The following is a 20678-nucleotide window of genomic DNA, read 5'->3' on the forward strand; positions in this document are numbered from 1 at the left end:
GGACTCCGTTTTCGATGAACTCCAGCTTGTCATGAAGATGACCATAAGCTCTAAAATTCACAAAGAGAAACACCAAACAAGAACCAAGATATATGATGCAAGGATGCAAATAGTTTGAGCTCTTAACGAACGATAAGATCAACTACTCACTTGAGAGCCCCCCTTGACATTACGACAATGTATCCTAAAATATAAAACCTATCAAGGGAAATCTTATACCTTGCACCTAGTACCCTTGAGCTAGATGATGATCATCTTGGCTTCCTCAAGATGGATCACCTTTCTTGATTGCCTTGGTTTGACGAAGACTAGTTGATTGCTCCCACATACTCACTATGGGTGAGCAACTCTTCATCACATCTTTACAAGTCCATTGCCACCACAATGAATGGCAAGCTTAAAGCATGGTATCTTCGTGATGCTCCACTTTAAATTGCACACCGCAATCTTGATGACGATCACCACTTGATGTCATCCTTCATAGGTTGAATGAGATCTTCCTCTTGACGCAAACCCATGGAGACACACCTAACCCCACATGGAACTCTCACAAGGACCGTGGGTTAGTACACAAAAGCATCATGGATAATGCTTACCATACCAGGGGATCACTTGATCTCTCTCGGTACATCTTGTACACTTTGTGTGTTGATCATCTTGATTTACTCCTTTCTTAGTCTTGATCAACCTTGTGTCTTTATGACCAATCTTGTGTCAAAATTTCAGATCAAAAGCACGTTCTAGTGAATTTACAAAATTCCTGGACTGAGAGCGAAAGTTTCTGTTTTTCAGCAAAATCAACTTCCAAACACCGTAGACCATCCCAAAGGTCTTACTTGGATCAAACACTAATTAAAACAAGAAAACTTAATTATTAAAGAGGTAATAATGTGTGCAACACTCAAAAACAGAAGCTAAAAACAAAAGAATAAAAATAAAATTGGGTTGCCTCCCAACAAGCGCTATTGTTTAACGCCCTTGGCTAGGCATAATGCAATAGATCTAGGTATTGTCATCTTTGGTATGCAATCCATAAGTAGCTCTCATAATAGATTCATAAGGTAATTTAATTTTCTTTATAGGAAAGTCCTCCATGCCTTTCCTAATGGAATTTGGAATCCAATATTTCCATCTTTCATATCAATAATTGGACTAATCGTTCCAAGAAAGGTCTACCAAGAATAATAGGACATGTCGGATTGCAATCTATATCAAGAACAATGAAATCTACGGGCACATAATTCCTATTTGCAATAATAAGAACATCATTGATACTTCTCGTAGGTTTCTTAATTGTAGAATCCGCTAGATGCAAATTTAAAGAGCAATCATCAAATTCACAGAATCCTAGCACATCACATAAAGTTTTTGGGATCGTGAAACGCTAGCACCCAAGTCACACAAGGCATGGCACTCATAATATTTAATTTTAATCTTAATAGTAGGTTCCCACTCATCATAAAGCTTTCTAGGTATAGAAACTTCCAACTCAAGTTCTTCTTCAAAATATTTCATCATAGCATCCACAGTATGTTTAGTAAAAGCTTTATTTTGATTATAAGCATGCGGAGAATTCAAAATGGATTGCAACAAGGAAACACAATCAAGAAAAGAACAAATATTATAATTAAAGTCCTCGAGATACAAAAGAGTGGGTTCATTGCTATTCAAAGTTTTGATCTCTTCAATCCCACTTTTACCAATCTTAGCATTAAGATCTGTAAACTCTGAATCATTGGGACACCTTTTACCTAAAGTTGACTTATCTTAAGTCCCATCTTTTTCAAGATTTATACTAGAAAATAAAGTTTCACCAGGAGTCACATCAATCAGTTTAAGATCTTCATCATTATTATCACGAGAAAACACCTTTTCAAGCCATTGACACTTAGCACGTATTCTAGTGGTTCTTTCCTTACACTCATGAATAGAAATTCTCATAGATTCTAAAGACTCATTAATATCATGCTTGGGTAGAATTGATCTAATTTTCAAAGAAGCAATCTGAAGAGAAATTTTATCAACGTTCCTAGCCAAATCATCAATCTTGAGCATTTTTTCTTCAATCATAGCACTTAAACCTTTTGCGAGCTAATGAATTCCTTAATATTATTTTCAAGATCATAGGGCATCTTATTATAACTTCCATAAGAATTGTTTTAGGAATTACCATAATTGTTACATATATTACAAGGAAAAGGCCTAGGATTGAAATTACCTCTATACCGTTATTGTCAAAATTGTTCCTACCAACAAAATTCACATCCATAGATTCATTATTATTTCCAATCAAAGAAGACAAAGTCATATAATTGGGATCAATATGAGCACTCTTACTAGCAAACAATTTCACCAATTCATTCATCTTTTCACTCAAAGTATTTATTTCTTCAATAGCGTGCACCTTTTTACTAGTAGATCTTTCGGTATGCCGTTGAGTGTAATTTGCCATAATATTATCTAGGAGTTTAGTAGCTTTTCCTAATGTGATTTCCATAAAAGTACCACCCGCGGTAGAATCTAAAAGATTTCTCAAAGGACAATTCAATCCCGCATAAAAAAATTGTATAATCATCCATAAACTCAAACCATGTGCGGGGCAATTCCTAATGATTAGTTTCATCCTCTCCCAAGATTGTGCAACATGCTCATGATCAAGTTGCTTAAAATTCATTATATCGTTCCTAAGGGAGATAATCTTAGCGGGCAGAAAGTACTTGGAAATAAAAGCATCTTTACACTTATTCCATGAATCAATACTATTTTTAGGCAAAGATGAAAACCAAGTTTTAGCACGATATCATAGTGAGAAAGGAAATAGCTTCAATTTAACAATTTCCTTATCCACATCTTTCTTATTTTGCATATCACATAACTCAATGAAAGTATTTAGATGGGATGTGGCATCTTCAATAGGAAGGCCAGAAAATTGTTCTTTCAGAACAAGATTGAGCAAAGCGGCATCAATTTCGTAAGATTCCGCACTAGTGGCAGGAGCAATCGGAGTTCTAATAAAATCATTATTATTAGTAGTGGAAAAATCACATAACTTGGTATTCTCTTAAGTCATTGTGACAAAGCAAGCAATCTAGCACACAAGCAATCAAACGAAAAGATGTACGGAAGAAGGTGAATAAAAAGGAAAATCTTTTTGGTATTTTCTGAAAATCGTTTTAGCAGTGGGGGGAGGAAAACGAGAGGCAAATGGCAAATAAAGTAAATGCAAGAGATGAGTTTGTGATGGGTACTTGGTAAGCTTGATCTTGCTATGTACACTCCCCGGTAATGGCACCAGAAATCCTTCTTGCTACTTCTTGAGCTTGCGTTGGTTTTCCCTTGAAGAGGAAAGGGTGATGCAGCAAAGCAGATAAGTATTTCCCTCAGTTTATTGAGAACGAAGGTATCAATCCAGTAGGAGGAACAAGCAAGGCCCCAATCTTAACACCTACACAAACAATCAAACACTTGCACCCAACGATAAAAAGGGGTTCTCAATCCCTTCAAGGTTATTTTCAAGGATGAGATCTCATAGAGATAGATATATAAGATTGCTAGAACTAAACGTAAAACAAAAGTTAATAAATGGCAGAAATATATTTTTGGTATTTTTGGTTTATAGATCTGAAAGTATAATTTGGAAAATAGACCCCGGGGCCATAGGTTTCACTAGAAGCTTCCCTCATGAAGGAAAATAATACGGTGGGTGAATAAATTATTGTCGAGCAATTGATAGAAAGAGAATAACTATGAAGATATCCAAGGCAATGATTATGCATATAGGCATCACGTCCTTGTCGAGTAGACCGAAACGATTCTGCATCTACTACTATTACTCCACACATCAACCGACTCATGCCTCCATCTAGAGTATTAAGTTCATGAAAAACAGAGTACGCATTAGGTAAGATGACATGATGTAGATGAATAAAATCAAGCAATATGATGAAACCCCCATCTTTTTATCCTCGATGGCAACAATGCAATACGTGCCTCGCTACCCCTACTTTGTAACTTGGTGAGGACACCGCAAGGTTGAACCCAAAACTAAGAACTTCTCCCATTGCAATAATTACCAATCTAGTTGGCCAAACGAGACCAATAACTCGAAGAGACTTGCTAAGATATGAAATCATCCATATAAGAATTCAGAGAAGATTCAAATAATATTCATAGATAATATGAACATAAACCCACAATTCATCGGATCTCGACAAACACACCGGAAAAGATTATTACATCGGATAGATCTCCATGAAGATCATGAAGAACATGGTATTGAAGAACAAAGAGAGAGAAGAAGCCATCTAGCTACTAGCTACGGACCCGTAGGCCTATGGTGAACTGCTCGCGCATCATCTGAGATGCAATGGAGTTGATGTAGGTGCTCTCTGTGATCGATTCCCCCTCCGGCAGATTACCGGAAAAGGCTCCCATATTGGATCTCGCGGGAACAGAGCCTCCCGGTGGCGGAAAAGTTTTTTTTGGTGTCATTATGGTATTGGTGGAATATTTGGGAATTTATAGGACGAAGATTAGGGTTAGGAGGCCTGCAGGGGGCTCACTAGACAAGGGGGCACCCCCCCCCCTAGGGTGCGCCCTACAGGCTTGTCATATCCCGGGAGGTCTCCTGCCCCCTTCTCCAAGTCTGGCAGGTTTCTGCTGGTCCAAGAAAAATCATTCCGGAGATTTTATTTCATTTGGACTCCATTTAATATTCCTTATCTGCAATACTCTAAAACAAGGAAAAAACAGAAACTGGTGCTAGGCTCTAGATTAATAGGTTAGTCCCAAAAATAATATAAAATAGCATATTAATCCATATAAAACATCCAAAACAGATAATATAATAGCATGAAACAATCAAAAATTATAGATACGTTGGAGACGTATCACCCCGATAATAGCATCTCCGCACCATGTGGTGGAAGACGCCTGAAGATGTAGCAGTGCAGCGCGTCCGGGCACAGCAGTCGGCCTGTGCGGGCTACATCCGTGCCTGACGATGCCCCTGCCAAGGGATGAAGGCACCCTTGAGACCTGCACAACCTTCACCTCAGTGATGGTCTTCTTCTTCCTCTTTTCCTTGCCACCGTCTAGGAGCCTACCCAGGAAATAAACAGTCTCAGCGGACCAGTCACGAATGAATAGCGCAAGGGCAGCCCAAGGTACTTACTCGTTGTCGGCGGCCCACTTCCTTTTCTTCTCGGTGACGGGCGGACCATCTTTGCCGCCCTCGCGTGCTATCTTGTCATCACCGGAGGGGCGCTCAACATCATCCTCAACTGGCTCGTTTGGGCCTCCCTCCCCCGTGGGAGCCCGAGGGAGCCCCGTAGAAAATACGGCCTCTGTCGAGGGAGGAGCGACACCATCGCCGGGGCTCCCGCCCTTGACCCCTCGACCATTGTGGGGTGATACGTCTCCATCGTATCTACTTTTCCAAACCCTTTTGCCCTTGTTTTGGACTCTAATTTACATGATTTGAATGGAACTAACCTGGACTAACGTTGTTTTCAGCAGAATTGCCTTGGTGTTATTTTTGTGCAGAAATCAAAGTTCTCCAAACGTCCTGAAAATTTACGGGGAGCATTTTTGGAAAATATGAAAAATATCGGGGACAAGTTCCACCTGAGGGGTGGGCCAGTGGTCCAAAAGCCCTGGCTCCGCCACCACCCCCCTATTGGCGGTGGTCAGGCTTATGGGGCCCACACGGCTCTGCTGCCCCCAACCTCAGGTCTAGAAGTTCAGTTTCGTCCCAGAAAAAATAAAAAGAGATGTTTTTGTCGCGTTTGCGATACGGAGGCGCCGCCACCACCTGTTCTTCATCTGGAGTGCAGATCTGGAGTCCGTATTGGGCTCCGGAGAGGGGAAATCGTCGCCATCATCATCATCAACCTTCTTCCCTCTCCAATTCCATGAAGTTGTTCGTTGTTTGTGACTAATCTATTCGTAGGCTCGCTGGGCGGTGATGAGTAGGATGAGATCTATCATGTAATCGAGTTAGTTTTGATGGGGATTGATCCCTAGTATCCACTATGTTGTGAGATTGATGTTGCTACTATTTTGCCATGATTAATGCTTCTCACTAGGGCCCGAGTGCGATGATTTCAGATCTGAAATTATTATGTTGTCACCAATATATGTGTGTTTTAGATCCGATCTTGCAAGTTGTAGTTACCTACTATGTGTTATGATCCGGCAACCCCTGAGTGAGAATAACCAGAACCACTCCCGGTGATGACCATAGTTTGAGGATTTCATATGTTCACCAAGTGCTAATGCGTTGGTCCGGTTATTTATTAAAAGGAGAACCTTAATATCCCGTAGTTTCCTTTTGGACCCCGCTGCCACGGAGGGATGGACAATAGATGTCATGCAAGTTCTTTTCCCTAAGCACGTATGACGACACAAGGAATGCATGCCTACATCACATTGACGAACAGGAGCTAGACACATATCTCTCCGTGTTATAATTGTTGCATGATGAATATCATCCGAACAAAGCACCGACCCATTGCCTACGAGTTTGTCCTACTGCTGTTGTTACTTGTCTTGCTCTGCTGCTGTTACTACTATTGCTGCTGCTGTTACTTGTCTTGCTCTGATGCTACTGTTGCTACTACTATCGCTTGCTACTGTTGCTAGTTGATACTGCTGTCACTACCGCTGTTCCTTGCCACTGCCGTTACTCGCTACTTTGTTGTTACTACTTTGCTTGCAGATACTAATCTTTTAGGTGTGGTTGAATCTGACGAATTCAGCAGCTAATACTTGACAGTATCCTCTCACCTCCTGTCTGGCTAACCAACAAGTTTGGGTCGAATACTCTACCCTCAAAAACTGCTACGATCCCATGCGCTTGTGGGCCGTCAACAACATTCTTCTAGTTTCGATTGCCGGAGAGTGCTAGCAGCATTTTCTGGTGCCGTTGCAAGGGGAAGAACAATTGCCATCAAGCATTTTTCTGACGCCATTGCCGGGGAGGTATTGCTATATTCTCTGAGTCACTTGGGATTTATATCTGCTGATCACTATGAAGAATCTGAAGGATCCGAAGACCAAAGTCTTGCCCTCAACTACGAGGGGAGGTAAGGAATTGCCATCTAGCTCTGCACTTGATTCACCTTCAGTTATGAGTAAGTTTGCGACATCACCACCTGCTAGAAATCTTGATATGTCGACTGTGCTTGATGATGCTTATGATGCTACTGCTAGAGATGCGATGCTTGATACTATGATTGATGATACTATGCTTGATATTATGCCTGATACTGCTAGAGATGCCATGCTTGATACTTCTAGAGATGTTATGCCTGATACTGCTAGAGATGCCATGCTTGATACTGCTAGAGATGCTATGCCTGATACTGCTTTGCCTGATGATGCTAGAGATGCTATTTTGCGTGATGATTCAATGCTTGATACTGCTAGAGATACTACTTTGCCTGATGTTCCACTAGGGGTGTTCCTTGATGCTCATATTGCTAGAGTTCCTGCCAATGCTCGTGATGCTTCTCATACTGCCGATACTATTGAGATAGAACCTGCTTTTGCTCCTACTAGATCTAGCTCTCCTAGATATGAATTGCCTGATATACCTGAGGGTTACGTTATGGAGGGAGAGATAGCTGAGGATTTTCTTGCGTGTAAGGATGCCTATGATGCTGAGAAATTACTTCTCAAGTGGAAGGAAAAATCTCTGAAAGCTAAGATGAAATATGACCCGAAGTTTACCACTTCACCTATCTTTATCACCGATAAGGATTATGAATTCTCTATCGATCCTGAGATAATCTCTCTAGTCGAATCTGATCCTTTTCACGGTTATGAGTCTGAGACGGTCGTAGCCAATCTTGCCAAACTACACGATATAGCCACCCTTTTCACTAATGAGGAGAAGATCCGCCACTACTATATCCTTAAGCTGTTTCCTTTCTCTCTAAAGGATGATACTAAAGCCTGGTTCACCTCTCTTGCTCCTGGATGTGTGAGTAGTCCCCAGGAGATGGTCTATTACTTATGTGAGAAATATTTCCCTGCCCATAAGAAGCAAGTTGCCTTGCAGGAAATATACAACTTTGATCAACTCCAAGAAGAGAGTGTTCCACAAGCTTGGGGGAGGCTCGTCGAGCTATAGAATGCTTTGCCTGATCACCCTCTTAAGAAGAATGAGATACTTGATATCCTCTATAACGGACTTACCGATGCCTCTAGAGACCACCTAGATAGTTGTGTCGGTTGTGTTTTTAGGGAACGAACTGTAGAACAAGCTGAGACTCTACCTAGATATTGGCAACAATAATGCTTGGCCTATTCCCGGACCACCTCCTAAGCCAGCTCCTAAGAAAAGAGGTATTCTATTCCTCAGTCCCGAAGATATGCAAGAAGCCAAGAAATCTATGCAAGAGAAAGGCATTAGATCTGAAGATGTCAAAAATCTACCACCTATCAAAGAGATCCATGGTCTCGATAACCCGATACAGGTAGTAGAAGTGAATTCTATGCGTAGGTTTGATGAGACTGATATTCCTTTTGACAAACCTGCTAGCCTATGCTTTGATGAATTTGACAACTTTGTTGCCAAACAACAGAGTTTCAATGACTATGTTAGCAGACATTTGGAACAAAGTACTCGTATGCTTAGCCATTTAAGTGCTTGTGTAGACAGAAATGTCAATGATCTGAAGCATCTGAGTAAACATGCCTCTATGATTACTACTCAGGTAGAACAAGTACTTAAAGCTCAGAATGACTTGCTCAATGAATTAAATGACAACTCTGTCAGAGTCATTACTAGAGGAGGCAAAATGACTCAGGAACCTTTGTATCCTGAAGGCCACCCCAAGAGAATTGGTTAAGATTCTCAAGGAATCAATGCTGATACACCCAGTCATCCTAAGGAGAAGAAGAAGGATGATAGAAACCTACATGCCAGTTCACCAAATACTGTCACACCTGAAGAACCTAATGGTATTTCTGCGTCTGATGCAGAAACACAATCTGGTGATGAACATGAACCTGGTGACAATATGGACAGTGATGTTCATAATAATGCTCAACCTAGCAATGATGAGGATGTGGAGATTGAACCTTCGGTTAATCCTGATAACCCACAACCTAAGAAATACGATAAGAATGACTTCACTGCTAGGAAGCATGGTAAAGAAAAGGAGCAATGGGTTCAGAGACCTATGCCCTTTCCTCCTAAGCCATCCAAGAAAAAGGATGATGAGGATTTTGAGCGCTTCGTTGAGATGATAAGACCCATCTTTCTCCAGATGCGGTTAACCGATATGATCAAGATGTCTCTGTATGCCAAGTACATGAAAGATATCGTGACTAATAAACGGAAGATACCAGATCTTGAGATGTCCACAATGCTTGCCAATTACACTTTCAAAGGTGGAACTCCTAAGAAACTTGGTGATCCCGGAGTGCCCACTATACCTTTCTCTATTAAAGGAAACTACGTAAGAACTGCCTTATGTGACCTTGGAGCCGGTGTTAGTGTTATGCCACTTTCTCTTTATCGTAGACTTGAATTGGATAAGTTAACACCCACTGAAATTTCTCTGCAAATGGCCGACAAATCAACTGCTTTCCCTATCGGCATTTGCGAGCATGTGCCTGTTGTGGTTGCTAACACCACTATCTCAACGGACTTTGTTATCTTGGAAATTCCCAAGGACGATGCCATGGCTGTCATCCTCGGAAGACCCTTTTTAAACACTGTAGGGGCTGTTATAGATTGCAACAAAGTCAATGTCGCTTTCCATGCCAACGGTAATGAGCACACAGTGCACTTTCCAAAGAAACGATATCAACTACATTGCATCAATGCTATCGAAAATACTTCATCGATTCTTATTGGGAGCTTTGAATGCCCTATTCCTCGTGTCAAGATGAAGTATGATTTGCTTGTTGGGGAGATACATATCCCCATTGAGGTGACTTAGTTTCTATTTGAAAATTATCCGTTCTCTCTTGCGATTCGAGAAGGTTTTGTCATGAGGACTTTATCAACCCCATTGACGGATTTCTTTCGATGACCATGAAATGGATGAATCAAAGAGTCACATACCTCTGTTTTGAGCTTTCATTTTCTGTTGCTTAGAAGAAAAATGATAGAATTAGTTTAGTTTTTCCTGTTTTCTGTTTTAGCGTCCCGGAGAAAAATACCTCGAAAATAAAAGTTCTCTGATGGTCCTGAAAATTTAGTATGATTTTTTCTGGATTATTTGAAAATTTCTGGGCCTGAGAGCTGGCCTGGGGGCCAGACGAGTGGGCCACAAGCCCTGCCACCGCCACCCACCCCCTGGTGGCGGAGTGCAACCTTGTGGGGCCCACAGGGACCCCCTCCACTCATTCCAGCTCCCAGCCTCTTCTTCCACCTCCAGAAAAAATTGTTTCGCAGCTCAAACCCGTGTTCTTGCTCATTTGGCTGTGATTTTCGATCTCCTTGCTCAAAGCACCATTCTCCGAACCATTTTGGGGAAATTACTCCTTGGTAAGTGACTCCTCCATTGGTCCAATTAGTTTTTTATCTAATGCTTTATCCTTCGCGTATTCTTGCTACCTTGGTGACCCTGTTCTTGAGCTAGAAATGTTGATTTTAGCTGGTCCCAAGTAGTTTTAGCACGTGCGGTCTCTAGGCACTAGTAGGAGTAGTTGCTACAAGGTGTGGTGGGTCTTCATTCACTTTTCTCTTGAACTTCAAAAATTTCAACAAAAGGAAATTATGTTCAGGAGGAAGTTTCATGGTGGTTCCTCGAGTAAGAAGGGTCCTCGTCTTTCTTTTCGGGAGCCCGAACCTTTTCAACTAAGGGACGCACCGGTACAACCATGTGAATGGCCTTCCGATGAGTTCATGATCGAAGAAGGTTTCAAGGATGAGTTTGATAGACTTGTCTGCAATGCTGGGTTAGAAGAATTCCTCTCAGATAAATGTGAACAGTATGCTAGGCTCACTGCCTCTTTCGTGCGTAGATTTAAATTCTCAGTTGGCCGTGACTCATCCATACTGTTTGATCTGTACGCTAAATCCTATACCGTGGATTTGGAGGATTTCAATAGGATTTGCAAGATACCCGATGGGGGTAGTATTAATGATCCTTCTAAGTCTTCGGTCAGAGACTTTGTCTCCTGTATAACTGTTGGAGAAACCAGAGATATCACGCAAGCCACCATAGGAAGCATCCATTTCCGTGCCTTGCACTACCTTGCCCTCTTCATAGGTAGGTGCATTAACGACAAGGGTGCACATTGTCACCTATGCGCTTTCGACCTTAGTATCCTTAAGAGCGCAGTAACAGGTGACAGGAGCTTCAATATGGGAGCTATAATAGCAAGGAGGCTGAATAAAAATGCCAGTGAGGGGGATTTCTTTGGTGGAGTTTATGCTACACGCTTAACAAATTTTCTTGGAGTATCCATCCGTCCAGAAGACCCTCCTCTCCGTACAGCCTACCTTGATCGTGTCGCTCTAACACGCTACCAGTTCCTTGAGAGAGATCATGGATCCCTCCCATACCGCTTGATATTTAACTGGCAGCGTGTTTTCCATATTACCCTTCCTGCTCCTGCTTTCTTTGACTTTCAGGTAAAACGAAGATACTACATAACCATAGGAGAGGTAGAGGAGTATGAGAGGGAGGCGACTGCTACTCGACTTCGTGAGGCAGCTATTCAGGCAGTGGCTGCAGCACTCCCATATAACACCCATTATGATTTTTGGTTTCGCCAGGACCAACCTTGGGGGTAGACCAAGCTAGGCCAAAAGCCTAAGCTTGGGGGGAGTACGTGTTCTCACCGACTTTACATTCATGCTTATGCTTTCGCTTTGTTAGCCGGTGTTCACACTTTGCCACTGTATTATCCATGCTAGCTTACTTTTCGTTTTCTTGTTTTCTTGTTTTGTGTCCTTTTGAGAAAACCCAAAAAGATTTTCCTTTATTCTTTTGCTTGTTGGGAGCTTTCCCGTGTAAATAGTTCTCTTTTTCTTTGTGTCAAGGTAGAAAATATTGGTTACAATGCTTATTGGTTACATGCTTACATGTTTAGCTTTCAAAGAGCCATATTACTTTGTCTTCTCCTTTGTGTTTGCCTACAGATTCAGCTTAGTCGAATGCGCTTATTATCATTCACATCGTTCGATCGTGCAAATGAAAGGCAATAATGATGATATAAGATGAAGTGACTGAGACTGAAAAGCTGGTATGAACTCTATCTATTTTGTTTTTGTAAATATGACTAGCTTGTCGACCCAGATTTAGCTTTGTTGTGAGAGAACCATGTTTGCAATGACAACTTAGAGATCATAGTTTCTGATGCCATGCTTAATTAGCTGAGAGCTTATAATGGTTTGTCTTGAATGCCAACATAGACTTTGAAATGACTATGATGTAGTATGATAGGATGGTATTCTCCTTTGAATGTTTCAAGTGGCTTGACTTGGCGCATGTTCATGCATGTAGTTGAAACAAAATCAACATAGCCTCTATGATGTTCGTGTTGATGGTGATTTATATCCTGTTGATGCTTGCATTTAATGTTAGTCAAACTCATTGCATCTTGATGACTATTGTCGCTCTCTAGTTGGTCGCTTCCCAGTCTTTTGCTAGCATTCACTTGTACTAAGTGGAATACTGCTTGTGCATCCACTTCCATAAACCCAAAAGTTTTTCCATGAGAGTCCACCATAGCTACCTATTTGCGGTATCTACCTGCCGTTCCAAGTAAATTTGCATGTGCCATTCTCTAAACCTTCAAGAAATAATATGTTTTGCATGCCTGAACCGCTCATGTGGTGACAGGGGGCTATTGGTATCTTCCATGCTAGGAGTGTTATCCTCGACATGTGTTTATTCACTTTCATTTACCCGAAAGGGGTCGGTAATTGGAATGCGCAGTTCCACGCTTAAATCGAAAACATAACTGTCAAACAATTCTCCCCCCAGATTGATGTTAGTATGGACGGTACCCGAGGATTCGACTAGCCATGGAGTGTGATTGATTAGTGGTGGGGGGGTTAAAACTTTACTCTTCTGTTTGGGAACTCCCTATAGCATGAGTAGCATGGAAGATATTGAGAACTCTTGGTCATTGCGTTGATAATGAAAGCATGCCACCCAAAATTATTATCTCTGTTTTCAAAGCTTGAGGTCTGGCACCTCTGCAAATCAATGCTTCCCTCTGCGAAGGGCCTGTCTATTAATTTTCCTGTTGAGTCATCCTCTTCTTTTATAAGCACCAATTAGAGAGCACCTCCGTCATTTTTATGCTTTGCTTTTGATTGATATTGAGTATGACTATGACCGGATCTTCGTTGCTATGAATTACAATGTTTAGTCAGCCCTTGATCTTTGAAAGTGTTGTGCATTTATGTTTTGCGGTATCAGAAAGAGCTAGCGAGATACCATCTATTCATATTGCTTCATGCTTGTTTTGATTGAAGTGTTGGTATTTGAAACTCATTATTATTTGCTCGTTAGCTGATTATGCCATTGATATTAGCTTACCGTGAGACCTTTGTGTCATTTGCTTATGTGGTTAACTTGTGATCTTATTGAAATTCTGGTTATGAGTTAGACATAGTTGCAACAACAAGATCAAACAGAGTTTGTCAATGTTTTTCTTTCTCTCTCAGTTTGTCAACTGAGTTGCTTGAGAACAAGCAAGGTTTTAAGCTTGAGGGAGTTGATATGTCTCCATCGTATCTACTTTTCCAAACTCATTTGCCCTTGTTTTGGACTCTAATTTGCATGATTTGACTGGAACTAACCTGGACTGACGCTGTTTTCAGCAGAATTGCCTTGGTGTTATTTTTGTGCAGAAATCAAAGTTCTCCAAACGTCCTGAAAATTTACGGGGAGCATTTTTGGAAAATATGAAAAATATCTGCGCCAAGTTCCACCTGAGGGGGTGGGCCAGTGGGCCACAATCCCTGGCTCCGCCACCACCCCCCTGGTGGCGGTGGGCGATAAGTTCACTTTCGTCCCAGAAAAAATAAAAGGAGAAGTTTTCATCGCGTTTGCGATACGAAGGCGCCGCCACCACCTGTTCTTCATCTGGAGGGCAGATCTGGAGTCCGTCTTGGGCTCCACAGAGGGGAAATCATCGCCATTGTCATCATCAACCTTCTTCCCTCTCCAATTCCATGAAGCTCTTCGTCGTTCGTGAGTAATCTATTCACAGGCTCGCTGGGCGGTGATGAGTAGGATGAGATCTATCATGTAATCGAGTTAGTTTTGATGGGGACTGATCCCTACTACCCACTATGTTCTCAGAATGATGTCGCTACTACTTTTCCATGCTTAATGCTTGTCACTAGGGTACGAGTGCCATGATTTCAGATCTGAAATTATTATGTTGTCACCAATATATGTGTGTTTTAGATCCGATCTTGCAAGTTGTAGTTACCTACTATGTGTTATGATCCGGCAACCCCGGAGTGACAATAACCGGAACCACTCCCGGTGATGACCATAGTTTGAGGAGTTCATGTGTTCACCAAGTGCTAATGTGTTGGTCTGGTTCTTTATTAGAAGGAGAACCTTAATATCCCGTAGTTTCCTTTTGGACCCCGCTGCCACGGGAGGGCTGGACAATAGATGTCATGCAAGTTCTTTTCCCTAAGCACATATGAAGACACACGGAATGCATGCCTACATCACATTGACAAACGAGAGCTAGCCACATATCTCTCCATGTTATAACTGTTGCATGATGAATATCATGCAAACAAATCACCGACCCATTGCCTATGAGTTTGTCCTACTGCTGCTGTTACTTGTCTTGCTCTGCTGCTGTTACTACTGCTGCTGCTGCTGTTACTTGTCTTGCTCTGCTGCTACTGTTGCTACTACTATCGCTTGCTACTGTTCCTACTTGCTACTGCTGTCACTACCGCTATTCCTTGCCACTTCCATTACTCGCTACTTTGCTGTTACTACTTTGCTTGCAGATACTAATCTTTCAGGTGTGGTTGAATCTCACGAATTCAGCTGCTAATACTTGGGAGTATCCTCTCACCTCCTGTCTGGCTAACCAAAAAGTTTGGGTCGAATACTGTACCCTCTAAAACTGCTACGATCCCATGCGCTTGTGGGCCGTCAACAACATTCTTGTAGTTTCGATTGCCGGAGAGTGCTAGCAGCATTCTTCTGGTGCCGTTGAGAGGGGAAGAACAATTGATATCATGGGGCCTAGCCCTGCTCTATCTCCGAAGGTCGCGGGATCAGGAGGGACCGTTTGGTGCCGCTCGTCAACAACTGTGTCATCCCCAAGGCTGTGTATGGATAGATGGAGGTCGGGCGGCCGAATCCGGTCGGCATCTTCCTCCTCCTCCTCTGTCGCCTCCATATCCCACTCGTTGATGTCCCTGCGGGAGGACGAGACCACGATGGCTGAGCCCTCGAGTGGTCCGGCGAGCACCCATTTGTTGAAGACGAGCATCTCCGTGATCCTATCCACCATATCACCGCAAGTGTACAAAGGCGGTGTGGCCTGAGGGAGATCCTCGGGACAGTAACCCTGCAGGGCCCACAAGACTCCGTCCAGCTTGTCGTGCGTCAGGACGCTGACGTCCAGGCATATCGGGTCGCCACCGGCGGTGAACTCCCAAAAGGGGCGCGAGTGCGCCCGAAGCGGCGTGATGCGGTTTCCCAAGAACTCCTTCATAATCATCGCCCCTGTCAGGCAGACCTCCGCGAGGGAGGCGATTCGGTCCAGGACGGGTCCCGCCCTCGGGTCAGTGAGCTTCTTGTGCTCTAACTGGGGCCTGCTCGGGCAGACTTAAGGGGATCGCCAAGAACGAGCTCTCGTAACACGCGTCCATGAAGACCCAGCGGCTCCGGTAGCCTTCGACTTTCTTCCAACCTTTAGATACGTGCCCGCACCCCAGCATCGACGAAGGAGAGTCATGGAGAGCGATGGCCCGGGGCGGTGGAACGCAGGCCGAAGAAGTGATGAAAAGTGCCACCGAGGGCCTCACGCCCACAAAAGCCTCATAGTAGAAGGCAAAGATGTCCAGGAGGATGACAGAGTTGAGCTGGAGGTGTAGAGCCCGGATCTGGTAATGGGAAAGGATGGCGTAGAAGAAGTTGAAGAACGGCGGCACCAGCCCAGTGTAAACGTTGTGGAGGAAGAAGGGGTAGGCATACCTCACCAAGCTTCTTGGCACCGTTGAGCCCGGCCAAACGGCAGTCGCTCCACATTCGTGAGTGTTTCCGGCCATGAACAGGAGCACCGGACCCAGATCCTCGGCCTTCGAGACACGGGAAGGCATGAGAGCACGCACAGTGGTAGAGGCCCTCGCGGGAGGCGCCGCGGCCTTTCCCTTCTTGTCGGTGGTCGCCATTTTCCGTTCGAAGCCGCGTAGGGGGCGAGGAGGCGAGTTGCTCGAAGATTGGATCAGGTGCACCCTAGTATGGAACGAGAAGTTGCAAGAAGGTGAGAATGGCGTGGAAGAGAGTAATGACAGCACCACTCCATGTGCCTACTTTGTGCGAACGAGGGCTAATACCAATGCACTCAGGCAAGGTGAGGCGCCCCGCGTCCCGACGCACGCCACACGCTGGGCTGGGCTGCACGCGATGACAGCACACGCCGTCTCGCCCCAGTGTGCTGAGCCATAAAACTACGGGCTTGGGGGCTAGTGTCGGGGCTTTGGGACCGGGGGTACCCAGTCCCACTGGCCTATGCTCTAGGGCCCACCGCGCTTTGCGGGCCTCAGATTGCTCCCTATCAAGGCCCAGGGATACGGCACTCATGGGGTCCCCTCTCGTGAGGGGCCACTCGTGGGGCCATCTCTTGAGAAAGCTTCTCGGGAGGCTCGCAAGAGGGAAGCACCTCCCGACGCCCCTCCTCCCGAGGGCCGGATCTGCCAAGGGAGGCTTGTCGGGCTCGTGCGACCCGACCCCCTCATGTGGGTGACGTGAGCCACGTTGCGCGGCGCCAGGGCTAGTGCCAGCAGGCACAAGCGAAGAGGATTTCCTCTTTGGTGTTTAGGGAACCGAGGCCAGTTGTGGGTTCCCGAGGCAACCTACCAAAGGTTTCCTAATCGGTGCAAGAGGACCAAGGCTGGGGGCTCGACAGGACGGAGGTCACCCCCAAGACCACCCGCGCGTCACTAAGAGAAGCTTTCGCCGGTGAAGACCGCCTTTGTCAAGGCGGGCTGGAGTCTTGTCCCCTTTCAAAATGCGTGTTGTGGTTGCCCTTCCCGCCGAGTGTGTTTTCGGGGAAGAGGACCAAGGCCGGTATAAAAAGAGAGGCCAGCCTCCGTAAAGGGGGACTGAGGTCCAGTGTTGTATGAGGTCAAGAACACACCTTTGTACCGTTCTTCCACCTCAAGCAATCTATCCAAGCAGGAGTAGGGTTTTATACCACAAGTTCTCCAGGACATGGGTAAACTGCGTGCGTTCCAACTTGTCGTCCTAGCTCTTGCCATCGTAGAGTCGTCGTGAGGTTGAAAGGTTGAACAGGGTTGAAGGCGAGCACACCCTAGTGTTCGAACCTTTCCTTGGGTTTGCGCAACCCCGATTCCGACAAATACTCCATCACTTTCTAAATATTTATCTTTTTAGAGATTTAACTATGGACTACATACAAAGCAAAATAAATGAATCTACATTTTAAATTTTGTTTATATACATCTGTATGTAGTTCATAGTGACATCTCTGAAAAGACAAATATTTAGAAACGGAGGAGTATGTCTTTTTATTTCACTACAAACTATATACAGATGTATATATAGGTATTTTAAAAAATAAATTCACTTATTTTGCTTTATACGTAGTTTATAGTGAAATCTTAAAAAGACCTATATTTGAAAATGAGGGAAGTACTATATTCGGAAAAACAATTCAAGCCTGAAATCCTCTGAACGCGCGGATGCAGATTTTTTGAGCACAAGCACTCCGGCCCTTTTACCCTAACTTTCTAATGTTGCTTTAAGATCTGTACGACACAACTCACTTTTTACATGAATTTTTTTTCTTTTTACTTTCTCTAGTATAGAATATGGTTTGAAGTTCAAACACTGCCAACACGGCAAAGTTTTCTAACTAGAATCTAGGATAAATCTTTCAAAAAATTTGATTCGACATACATACTAAAATAATCAAATAAAACTTACTTTGTATATTTATGTTACATCAGAAAATCTAAAAGTTTTATTCTAAATTCTAGTTAGAAAGTGCAAAGGTTTGGACTTCAAAACATGTTCTATGTGACAGGGAAAAAAAGAAATGTTGCATGAATCACGATGCGGAGAATGGATTGTTAGGATAGAAGGGCCCAGTGCAGATGCTCTAAAACATGTATGTTTTCGCTCTGAACGGGATGGTCGGTCTGCGTGGATGGCCAAGGCGCCTATGAATCTCCGGACCCCGAAGTCACTGAGAACCTCACGTGGTGGCGGGCTGGGATTTTATCATTGCCGGACGTGTCGGTCGAGAGCTGCGCAGACGACGGTCGCGCCACCGCACGCCGCACACCCTTCTTCAGCACGCTCTTCCGTATGCCGTCGCTGTCGAACATGAAGGCGGCGTGCATGGGCAGGCCGGTCTCGTCGTCGTCCTCGTCGCAGCCTAGAATGAGCTCCAGCGGGAGGTCGAAATACGATGACGAGGCAGACTCGTCGTCGAGGGCCAGGCCCCCCGAGGATCTTGTGGAGAATCGGCAGTCGAATCGCTCGAGCGACATTGCCAGCGACATGGTGCTCTGCCGCGCCATGCTTGGGTCGTCGGACTCTGACTCAGGCTGGACGGCGGCTGGGCCACACAACGTCGCCGACGGCAAACCGGATGAAGACCGCACAGCGGTTGCTGTCGGCGACGGCGGCAGCTTGTTCCTCCTGGTGAGTCCTGGGAGATAGAGGCAGCAGCTGAACGGCGGCGCTTCAGTGCCGGGCTTTCCCCTGCGCCTGCCGTCCTTGCCGCGCGAGTCTGCGATCAGCGGCACGTCGCTTCCCCATCGCTGCGGCGCGCTCGCCCTCCGCTCCGGGGACGAGAGGATGACGTCGAACTCGTTATTCGCCAGTTCCATCTCCCCGTCGGCGAAGGACTTGCTCCTCGAAACAGCCATAGAGAGGCATGTGGTGTCCACCACCGAGGAGGTTGCTAGGCGTGCCAAAGCAAGGTGCGCGTCCCACCTGGTGGGCGCGGTCACCGCTGACGATAAGCGTGGGGATGCTGCGTCGGAGCACGGCATGCTGGCGCTGGCAGACCGCGCAGGTGAATGTGCAGGCAGGTGGTGCTCGTCAACGGAGACGGAGGGGATTGGCAACGGCCTGTCGATGTCGAGACGGGAGAGCTGCCGCAGCGAGAAAGGGTCGATACCGATCTGCCTTTCCTCCGGCTCTTCTTGCGATATGGGATTGCGGGTCGCCATGGTAGCTCGCGTCTTGGCAAGGGCGTGAACAAGAATTTGCTTATGGTTGAAACTAGCTAGTTTGAGGAGCTCCGTGAGATTTGAGTTTGAACCAATAGAGTATCGGAAGGCAGTCGTAGACGACGTGGTATGCACGACAGCACCTACCGTGGTCGTGCCCGAGCACCACTGCTGGCTGGCTCTGCTGTCATGAGAGGCACCCCAAGCGAACAATCCGTTCCCTCGGAGGGAGACGAAAACACCTCGCCTCAGCGAACATCCGTTCCCTGGGAGGGACGCGACAATACCTCATTTTTTTAAGTAATCTCCATTTTTACCTTTTATATATATATATATATATTCGTCACCCTGGGTGAGAAATAGTTATTCTTCACCCCTCTATTTTAACATCAATGCATCGTAATTTTACGTTACGTAAATTTTTTCTCTTATTTCATACGAAAAAGACACCGTAAGAAAATATATAATCACCGTAAAAAATATTTTTATTACGTAAAATTACAAACGTAAAAACATAGTGTAAAATATACATAAAATGCATATTTTCTTGTCTTACAACCTATATTTCTAATTTTTTATGCCAAATTTTACATAGTGGGTCAATATGAATGTAACTATTTGTATTTTAAATGTAATTTATTTATAAAAAGCTCGTAATATTACCTCGGTTAAAGAATAACCTATTCTGCACCCTGGGTGATGAATAGAGTTATATCTCTGTCTAATAATAAAGAGGCTATCGCTTCCATCGGAAAACTCACCGAGGTGATTTTACAAAAAAGCCCTTACTGTTTATGACATTAAACTCATAGTATATATTAAATATTTTTTTAAATACACATATCTTTTAAACCGTAACTCCAAATTTAACATATTAGACATGGAATTTGATTAGAAAAATATGTAGAATTTAAATATGATATTATTTTATCTGTTAAACGTTTAATAAAAATACTATCTAGGATGCAATCTTAATAAATAAGTCATTATTCGTTTTTCTTTCATACCGGTACTCATCCGGGTTGGGAATGAATACGTCAACAAAATCAGGATTAGAGATGAAACTGAAGGTCACTTGACTGATTCTTTGTACGTATTAAATGTACATGCAAGCCGTGTTAAAATAGAAGACCTGTGAAATTTTAAACTGCATTTTTGTAAGATAAGACCATCTTTACTTGTATCGTAACTATAAATTCTCAAATTATAGACATTTTTTATAAATTAAGATCGTGTGCCGTGTGGTATTTCTTTCTCCCGTTGCAGCGCATGGGCCCTTTTGCTAGTATAT

General features: G+C 44.0%; 1 pseudogene; it reads right to left on the reverse strand.

Annotated features, from left to right (window-relative positions):
- The window catches only part of LOC123426317, a 44130-nt pseudogene extending 28449 nt beyond the window's left edge, over positions 1 to 15681 (reverse strand).
- Positions 15682 to 20678: the final 4997 nt, after the last annotated feature.

This window comes from Hordeum vulgare, chromosome 2H, assembly GCF_904849725.1.
Source record: "Hordeum vulgare subsp. vulgare chromosome 2H, MorexV3_pseudomolecules_assembly, whole genome shotgun sequence".
NCBI classification, from domain to species: Eukaryota; Viridiplantae; Streptophyta; class Magnoliopsida; order Poales; family Poaceae; genus Hordeum; species Hordeum vulgare.